This window comes from Atta cephalotes, assembly GCF_000143395.1.
Source record: "Atta cephalotes unplaced genomic scaffold scaffold00002, whole genome shotgun sequence".
NCBI lineage: Eukaryota > Metazoa > Arthropoda > Insecta > Hymenoptera > Formicidae > Atta > Atta cephalotes.
This window is the reverse complement of record NW_012130066.1, coordinates 13506259-13516193: the sequence shown is the minus strand read 5'-3', so window position 1 is coordinate 13516193 and position 9935 is coordinate 13506259. Positions and strand designations below refer to the sequence as shown.

The window sequence follows — 9935 nt, the reverse complement described above, 5'->3', positions numbered from 1 at the left end:
GTTATAATTTGAATGCGCTGGATCGCAGTATTTACCGGCGAGATGATCACGGACTCGCGTATCGTCCGGCGCGAACGGTTTCTCGCAGATGTGAGAACGCGTCGCGCTATGGTACGCCTCCCATTGCTTTAGACAATGTTTCCATAGGCATATTGGCGGATACGATATTTTTCACGCAATGCGCAAATCGTTGAGTTGTCGCGCGAATCACGCTATACAGTCTTCATCGCGACGGAAGTGATACGATGATAATGTGTCGTCGTACGCGCATCGTACATAGTAGTCCATGCTAAATTCTTTATACTATTGATACGCATACGATCACTACGCACCTTCTCTGTTGAATTCAGTCTTGCATAGAATGCACTTCATTTCAGGTCGACGTAGAGGACCGGCATTCGTTCCCGGTTGTTATAGTTGCCGAATTCGAACCACTTGTCTCTCTCGGCAGTCGGATGGCGCAGTCGTTAATCTTCTGGCAGTCCACTTCGTGCAATTGCAATTTTTCGCATGAGCTGAAGTAATGGAGACACCTGTAAATAGAGAAACTTTTTTCCGCTATTTCTTTTTACTTTTTTTTTATTGGCTTTTCTTATTATACTTACCGGTCGTAGAAAAAACTTCTTGTTTGGAACTTCTTGTTCTTGTTCGTAGTAATTTGTGATTTCACGACACGCGACAGGTTCTTGATCCAAAGTGGCCAAGGCTGTCGAATCTTGTGAGTATAGGAAATTGACGAGCTTCTCCTTCTTGTCATCGGTGAACCGCAGAGAAAGAACCTGTCTATTTTTAATGCCAAATACATGATTGACGTGTTCAACCGTTCGAATTTAGAAATGTCTTTTAATATCATTGGAAATTCGATATCCGCGAGATTCAACATTGCAGTGTAAGGCGGGTATGATGACTCTCGCTACTCTCGTATACTTTTCAGTTGGGTACAAAGCGGCGATCACTGAGCATGTGAAACATTGTCCATCATACAAACACTGATCATCGCTCGTTTTGTCGCTGTTTCCCTATTTGTGGCACTTCGATGTAACATCCTGCACGCAGGGGATTTAGTTTGTTCATGTTAACAGTCAAGTGAGGATTCACGATAATGTCTATCCGCTGTCATATTCCTTCCTTCGAATTCTTCGAGAGAGAATAGGTTCGACAACGTGTCGCTCGTATCACACATGCATATCGGTGCATCGATATATTTCGCTGTTCTTTGTAATGTAATATCTGTTCTTTGTAATTTGTTATTATTTATTGTAATTATTAGCACGTTTATCCTTTATCGCGAACTCGCCATTGAACATTGTTGAACATTGGTGTTTACTTTTACATTACCGTATCTTTCTCAGCGTCTCGCACTCGCTCTAGAGCTACATTTCCAATTGTCTTCTAAAAACCGCTGCGGCTCGATGTGATTAGAGTTTATTATCGTACTTATCAATATACGATTCTTGAACGTGGCGTCGATCTCTCGCCAGATAAGAAATCGTTCGTTGCCACTTGCGTACTCGTCACTCGCGTACTCGCCACCAATGTGTACGAAACGTCGCTCTAACTGCGATTTTGCACCCGCGAATCGCGTGATCCTTGCCATCGCGGATTGTCTGTGGCGAGGCGCGGACACTTGGCACGACAATATTCTTCGAGCCGTTCAATGCACTCGTTGTATCGTTGCAGTTACGCGAAACACTCCACCAGAGTAGCGACCTGGCCGCATTGCTCCAACAGTTCGCGTTCCACTCGCTCATGATTTTCCATGTCTTTTCACAGTCTTTAGATCGTCACACTCTTCCACGGAGCACTTGCACGATTCGTTCACACACGTTGCAACACCGTGACATATCTAGAATGTCATAACGTTCTAACATCTTTTCATTTGTTTGTTTGAGAAAGTATACTGTTCATACTCAAAGCATTATTCGTCGCATCTATCGAAAAACAGTTTTAGCGCAAGATCGCGCAAGATCGCGATCATGAAACTTCATTCATATATTATCAATAATCAGCAGTTCGATACACTTTTCATTACCCGCGGGAATCTTAATACACATGCATCAACCTTGGTTCTTATCTGCGATTTTCTTCGCCCAATAATAATCGTCCTTTATTACATTAACATTTCCACCAATGTCTCTTTTCATACTCATAGTCCTCGTAACATTTGTCTCGTAACCGTGGGTACACTTTCTGTAGCGCAAGTAAAGACCAGTCAGAAACGGGCTCTTGAATAACTATTCTATGTTTCTCATCATATTTCCTAATTCTCGATCGCAGGAATTACACCGACGATATTCGCATCTATGTCTCTTTTTTGTGGATTACCAAGAATATACAGCACATCATCTACATTACATTCTTCCCACATATTTTCCAGCAGCATTTCACTCACAATACCGTTCACAATAGTTCTTTTTTAATGTGTGCACAGTGGGTACATGCTGCACGAGAATATATTGTACAAAGACTCTCTGCAATTCATGCACGACTTGCCGTCTAGCTTATCGAAAGAACTGATCTCATGCTCTCTGACACATTTCTACATCGTTAATGTTAGCTATACGAATCATGCATGCTGTGCATATGGTTAAAGCATCACCCGTTGTATAATAATTGTGATCACACAGTGCTTAGTACGAGCGTTCAACGTACGGATTTCTGGAGTCGACATGAATTTTTCTACGCGATCGATTTCATACTCGCTCATATCACTAGCACATCCACTCGTCGGATAGCATTTCTTCGTCAGATGACTCATAGTCCATTATATTTTCAAAGCTATATTCTAAAACTATATTCTGCTTCCATTTCATCAACACTTCGAACATTTCGTCTCTAACATTCGCGTTTCCGATATTCTCGAATTCTACATCCATGTCCTTAACGTTTTTGATATTCTCGACTTCTACATCGCCCATTATGTTTTCAAACTATTTCTATTGCTTCAAATAACTTGTGCAAATAACTCTGCATTTACACCATCCATGTTCTCAACATTCGCACGATGTCAGCCATATTTTTCGCATTATACTTATTGCGATCGATTCAATAATCTTTAAAGGCACCAACTGAGATGCCGCGCGCTTATGACTCATTATATATTCCATTTGCAACTTTTTTGTCTCTTTTCTACCATCCCTATTAGATCGCAGTAGTGAGATCGCCGATCTCTTCTTAGAAAAAATATCATTATCGATGCTTCTCTCTTAACGCGTCGCGATGTATTACCGATCTCGCGGTTTTTCCTAGATATCGTTATCGACGTTTTTGACCTTGAAAGAAAAAACGCACTATTTCATCTTCTACCTCTTATTGATGGCGCTTTGTCGGTTAGCAACCGACTCACGTTATAGTATCGCGATGCATTTTAGGATGGACACGAAGTCCGCGACGGCGGCGGCGGCGGCGGCGTGTGGGATGATGGTCTCCAATGCCCAATACGTAATGCCACAACATGATGGAATCATTATAAACACCGATAATATTGAGGCTTTCCCGAACTTTTCCTCTCCTTCCCCACCCTTTGCCCTTTTTCAAGGGCCCGTCGCACCCCGCGTCCCCTTCTAGCTCCATGAGTTAGAATCCCCCTAGTATACCTACTAGAATCCGCTATTTGACGGTTGCGCATTACTTACCTCTCTAGGGCATGAGCCCTTTATTAGATTAAATATAATGTATTACGAACGTAGGCGTCATTACATCCGATATTAAATGTAAAAGCTGTTGCTGGCTCTGGCGGAAGATATTGCATCGCGTATAACATAGGCTATCGTAAAGATAGAGATCACCGCTGCATGAAAAATGTTACCTACTCTGTTACGCTACTCCGTCATGCGAGTCTAATTAGGTGCGAAACGTGTAATCATACGGTACTTCATGTTTATTACGCGGAAAGATCCTACGACGAGCAATTTTCTGCAAGCGTTTGCGAATCGTAAAAATTTGTAACAATTGCGGGCGATTCGCAAAAAAAGTTAAAATCGAGGCACGAATGACCGCATATTTTAAAACTTGTCGATCGCAGCGGTCTTCGAATCATTTTTGCTTCATGCGTAAAGTCTCTTCGATGTAAAGTCGTTACCAAGAATCCGGGGGAAGGTACAAGTGGTACGATGGTACAGAAAGAAACTGCACGCAGGGGCGAGAATGAATCTGAAGGTAGAGCAAATTATAAATACAAAAGAGATCGCGTCGCATTCGTGTTCTATGATTTCGAAACGCGACAGAACGATATGTGTGAAGGAATCGAAAACATACAAATTTACATTCCGACTCTTTGCGTCGCACAACAAATTGTGAAACATGTGTGGGGATAGAGGATATCGGTGCGATGTCAGTGCAGAGTGCGCGAGTTTATATTTCGAAATGATCCGATTAAACAATTTGTTACTCTCGTAACGTGAACAATAAAATGTTTCAAAAAGATAATTTGTATAGCACATAATGCAAAAGCGTTCGACGCGCAATTAATTTTGAAATATTTAGTCGAAAAAATTACAATATTTACTCGGAAATTACGAAAGAACAACAACAATTTTAACCGGGACGAAAATTATCATGATGATGATCGGGAACACTAAATTTATAGCGTAAATTATTTTCCAATGCGTTTATCTTATTTGTCCAAAGCTTTCGGACTGAAAGATATATTGGGTAAAAGCGTCTTTCCCCATTTACAAAGGCGAATCAAACATACATCGGTCTAATACCCGATGCGCGATATTATTCTCCTAATCAAATGAAGCCCGAAAAACATGAGTTTACGAAATGGCATGAGGAAATAATACATTAAACTTTATTTTTAATTTTCAACTAGAAATTGTTAAATATAGCTGTAACGATGTAGATATTTTCCGACGCTCGTGCATGGCGTTTAGAAAGATCTTTCTAGAACGCGGTAATGTATGTTCGTTCGAGAAATGCACTATCACGTGCGTGAAAGTTTTTCGCAAAAATTTTTTGTCATTCCTTCGGGCGGATACAGAAATGCGGACAGACATTCGCAGAAAACTTTAAAGTGGCTAATGTGGAAGGAGTGTGAACTTGGTCATCGCATAATCCATGCGAGACGAGGATGCGAATACGAAATTAACGACAGGCGCGTTGACGGATACTACGAGTCGGCAAACGAGATACAACGTTACGTGCTTCAGTTTCGCTGGTGTTTCTGGCATGATTGTCTGACGTCTTCTATCAAATGAATCGCGACAGAATGCTTTCGTCCGCAAGTCGTAATGATACAATTGACGCGCGTTATGAGCGAACTCTTGCATCGACATATCGTTTTCGAAAACGGGGCTACTACGTCATAGAAAAATGGGAATGCGGCTTCTACCGGGAAATGCGTGAAAATCCTGAGATGAGTGATTTTCTCAACAATCATATATTAATAAAATCCGATCCTCTCGATGCATGCACTCCTACGATGCATTTTTCAGCGGTCGCACAGGAAACATCGCTACCCGATACGAATTATGGGTACAGAGAAAATATGTTATGTGGACGTATGTTCTCTATATCCATATGTGTTGAAAACGAGTATTTTCCCATACGATCATCCGGTTTTTTTATATTTATATCGGCGAGGAGTGTAGCGAATTAATCGGCAAAGCGCCAAATAATTTTGATTCTGTTGAGGGTCTTGTACAGTGTAAAGTATTCCTACTGCGTAATTTATTTCACCCGGTATTCCCGTATAGGGTAAAAGAAAAGTTGCTTTTCGCTTTGTGTTGGAGCTACTGCGAAACAATTCTCGGCAATGTGCACTCACAATCGTCCCGAAGAGCGTAAATTCGAAGGTACCTGAGTATCCTGTGAATTAAGCAAAGTCACCGAGAAGAGGTATTTTGTGAAATTTGAGCATGAGTGAAATTTGGCAGTATAAAGTCGCAATACGATTCCAAACGGCGGAGAGGATTGTTCATCGAATATATAAATACTTTTTACAATTAAAACAGGAAGTTAGTGGATAGCCGAGCGAATGCGAGGATGTAACGATGTCAAAACAATATCTGAGGGAATTGAAAAAACTGAAGGTTCTCGAATAACATGAATAACATTGCACGGAATCCCGGTTTACGCTCGCTAAGTTTTGTCTAAATTCATTTTGGGGAAAATTTGGCCAGCGAATTAATTTGCCTAATACCGTAAAATTCTATCAATGTCTGATGACTTTACTCACGAGTCCGGAGCATGAAATAACTGATATATTACCCATCAACGACGAGGGTATATGTTTCGTGGCGGCTACACAAAGTAGTCTTTCTCAATAACGTCGTAATCATGGCAAATATGACAGCGTTAGCGATTAAAATTATATGAATATTTAAAAAAATTAGATAGGTGTATTTTATATTATGATACTGACTCGTGTATATATAAAGCATAGATAGTACGAATAATTTTCTAGGCGATATGACGGACGAACTCAAGAGTTACGATTGCGGAAGTTATATCGTTCGTACACCAGAAAGATGTACACATGAAATCTGTAAAATAAAGGGTATATTATACTTACTTATAAAAATTTGTTAATTTTAAACTTTAATAATGTTAAGAAATTATAGTAGAAAATGAGAGAGAAAGACGAAAAGCAAAAAAAGAAACGAAGAAGTCGATGATAAATTGGCGTTTTACTGCAATTCGACGCACTGCGTTTCATGAAATTGTAACGCGAAATGAGACAAAGTCGTGTGCATCTGTAGTAGTAAAACATAGATTTATCAATAATCGTTATTCTTTTTTTTAATAGTCTTCATAGATGAGATAACCTTCCTCTGGCTCAAGCTTTTTCTCTCATTTTAACATAGAAACATTATCGAGTTTTCCGCCGTTTTAGTTATACATTTAGGTAAAAATGTAAAATTGTAATACATGATTTTGTAAAATAAAATATGAATATTATTGTTAAATCTTTTAATATTAGAAATTTTATTAAACTTTAATAATATGAATAATGTAAATAATGTAAAATATTTTCACAATATAAAATTGTACTTATAACATTTGAAAAAATTGATTAAATACAAAACCTCATTTTCCACTTTTTCATTTTATATAAAAAATAAACATCAAATATAAAAAATAAAATGTTTTATATTTAAATCCCAAGAAAATTTTTTTTACATCTTTTTTTTCCTTTGTTCATCACAAGCTTTTCACGTAGTATAAACTCGTTAGTCATGTCCCGAAAAAATATTGTACGCTGACTTCGTCGCGGATAAACTTATATGCGTCGCACCTCGGCAAGAATCAGCTCGGAAGATGCCGCAATGCTCTCGTCAGCTAGCCTACGCCGGGGATATGCTGACGCGAGCGCGGATCCAGTCGCGTGGAGAGCCTCTACCGCGTTGATCATCTCTCCTCCTTAAATTTTTTTTGTACATTCTTGAAAATATTAATAAGTGTCATTTTTCCTTTTATTTGTTTTTGAAGTCTTGCAATAAAGTAGCTCATTTCACAAAGTATACGCTGGAAACATTCATGGACATGGATCGTATGTGGACTGGATGCGGGAAAACGATTTTTGTAAAGGTTTTTCTCCGGTATTTATCTTTCATGTATGTTTCGAGAAAGTTTTGTTCTATTATATGGAATGGTAAGAAGCCTATCGTCAATTACTAGGACACTCGTGAAAAAGAGTTCGAAGAACAGAATTGGAGATGCGACAATACTAAAGTGAAGAAGAATATAATTGAATTTCGCGAAGGTTTCCATTCGGAAGATTACTCGAACGATCTGCTTTTTCCGAAGTTAGTGATAATCGACAATCTTAGAGAATCGTCGTCGTGCAATGCGATCGTGGATCTTTTCATCAAAGGCAGTTACAAGAATCTCGGTGTTATTCTTATCTCGCAGGATCTCTTCCATCAGAGTCAACGCGATATATCGCTCAACGCGAATTACATCCTCGTTTTCAAAAATCCACGTGATTGCGTTCAAATTCGTTATTAAGTCCCGATGATTCGACATTCCTAGAAGAAGCATATTACGACGATCGAGATCTCGCGACTATTTGCTGCTCGATCTGAAATAATTAATTCTGGACAAGTATCGATTTCGAACGTATATTTTTCTCGAGGATATGACTAATTACGTCTATGTGTCGCGTAGATCATTTTCCAGCGGATTCGTATAAAAAGACGAGTATGGATAATTGTACGTGTCAGTCGTAGATTTTTCTTGCGATGAAGGTGGGTGACAAGAAATGCATAGTGCGACGAAAAATCACCTCACATTCGATCGGTAAGAGAAACGTCTGTCTTCTCGCGGCACTCTATCATTTGAACAAAAATCAACGCACAACCTTCTTACGCGGCACTGAGGAAAAATTTGTTGTATCAACGTGTTTTTAATCAAAGGTAACATCTTGCTCGAACGTTATGAAAAAAGAAATCAAATATTGAAAACGGCTCGTCGCAAGGAAAGATAAAAGAAAGTTGATGCAGCGAGGCGGATTTTTACCTTATATTAGCGGACCTTATTAATATCACTAATTAGCGAAGGAACAAAATAGCGGGGAGAAAAGCATTGGAGAGAAAATGATAAAAAAATGGTTTTAATTTCGATGGAAAATCTCGAAAGAATGCAACAGCTATTATAAAAGATTATTGTTCACGCACAGTGTTAATATAAATAGTGTAAAACTTCGATCTCGGTGAGTTCCACACCTCTTATAATGAAAATACGAGTTCCATGCCGATTGCATCGAGAGCGCGAGGAAAGAGAAAAACGTAAAAATTATGAACAAGTTATAGACAAGGAAAGCTCGCTAATTCTTTCTCATATACGAAAAACTGATACCTCTGCATCTTTATAAATGAGAAAAAATGAATTACTTGGTTGGAAAAAACTAAGATAACGTTTGAAAAATTATACCATGATCCGTCGCATTATGCGAGGGATAATCTAACCCGTGCTATTAAACCGAATTTCTCACGGGGAGAAGTCGTACGCTGGCTCGAATCGCAAGACGCGTATATGTTACACCGACCATTGCGTAGAAAATTTCCACGATTGCATTACAACGTAATAAACATTGACGACATCTGGGAGACAGATTTGATCGAACTCCGAAAAAGTTACAATGACGGTTATTCCTATCTGTTAGTGATTATCGATGTACTAAGTAAATACGCCTGAATAGAATCATTACGCGACAAAACAAGTAACTGCGTGATAAAAGCTTTCCACGCTACTAGCAAAAAGTGAAGGATGAATATATTTACTAATGGAGAAAGGCAAAGAATTTGTCGCCCAGTCAATGTAAAAATTTCTTAAAGAAAACGACATTCGTTTTCGGGTAACGTGCAATCTAAATATCAAAACCGCAAAATGCTACATCATATAAACTTATCTGATAATCTTTTACAAATGCTAAATTTCAGTTTCCTCAAATAATTACTCATTTTATTCCAAGCTCACGACGTAAACCTAATTCCAATGAAACAGAAGAGAAAATTTTTCTTATTCACAGATTTAATAAGGAGACGGGAAAATGACTTGCAGACGGTTAGCAGACGGAGTAGCGAATTCTATAATTTATGGCGCTGTATCCCCGAAAATGTTCATTTATTATGATATTTGTGAGCCTTATATAACAGGCGATGTACGTATTCCTCTTCTTAGAATAATTCTGGTCGAGATACACAGTCATAATTACGCATTTGATGCAAATTTGGTGAAACATTTCTCATTATCCAAATTATATCCCATTGTGACGAACGAATTTTAGAACGATCGAAATAGATATAAGAGATCATATCTTGGAAAAAAATTCCATTCAAATTCGGAACGCTGACAGTGACGCTGCACTTTAAACGTAAACAATAACTTTCTTTCTTCTGTGTCGCGAATGTGTCATAGTAACAGTCTTTAGTTAGGAACTAAAGATTGGAATATGAGGAGTATTTTGATGCTCAGGACAGCAGAATAGA

The 9935-nt window shown here is 38.7% G+C and overlaps 1 pseudogene; it reads right to left on the bottom strand.

Moving 5' to 3' along the window:
- Positions 1 to 303: 303 nt before the first annotated feature.
- On the bottom strand, positions 304 to 1597 carry LOC105624013 (annotated as a pseudogene).
- Positions 1598 to 9935: the final 8338 nt, after the last annotated feature.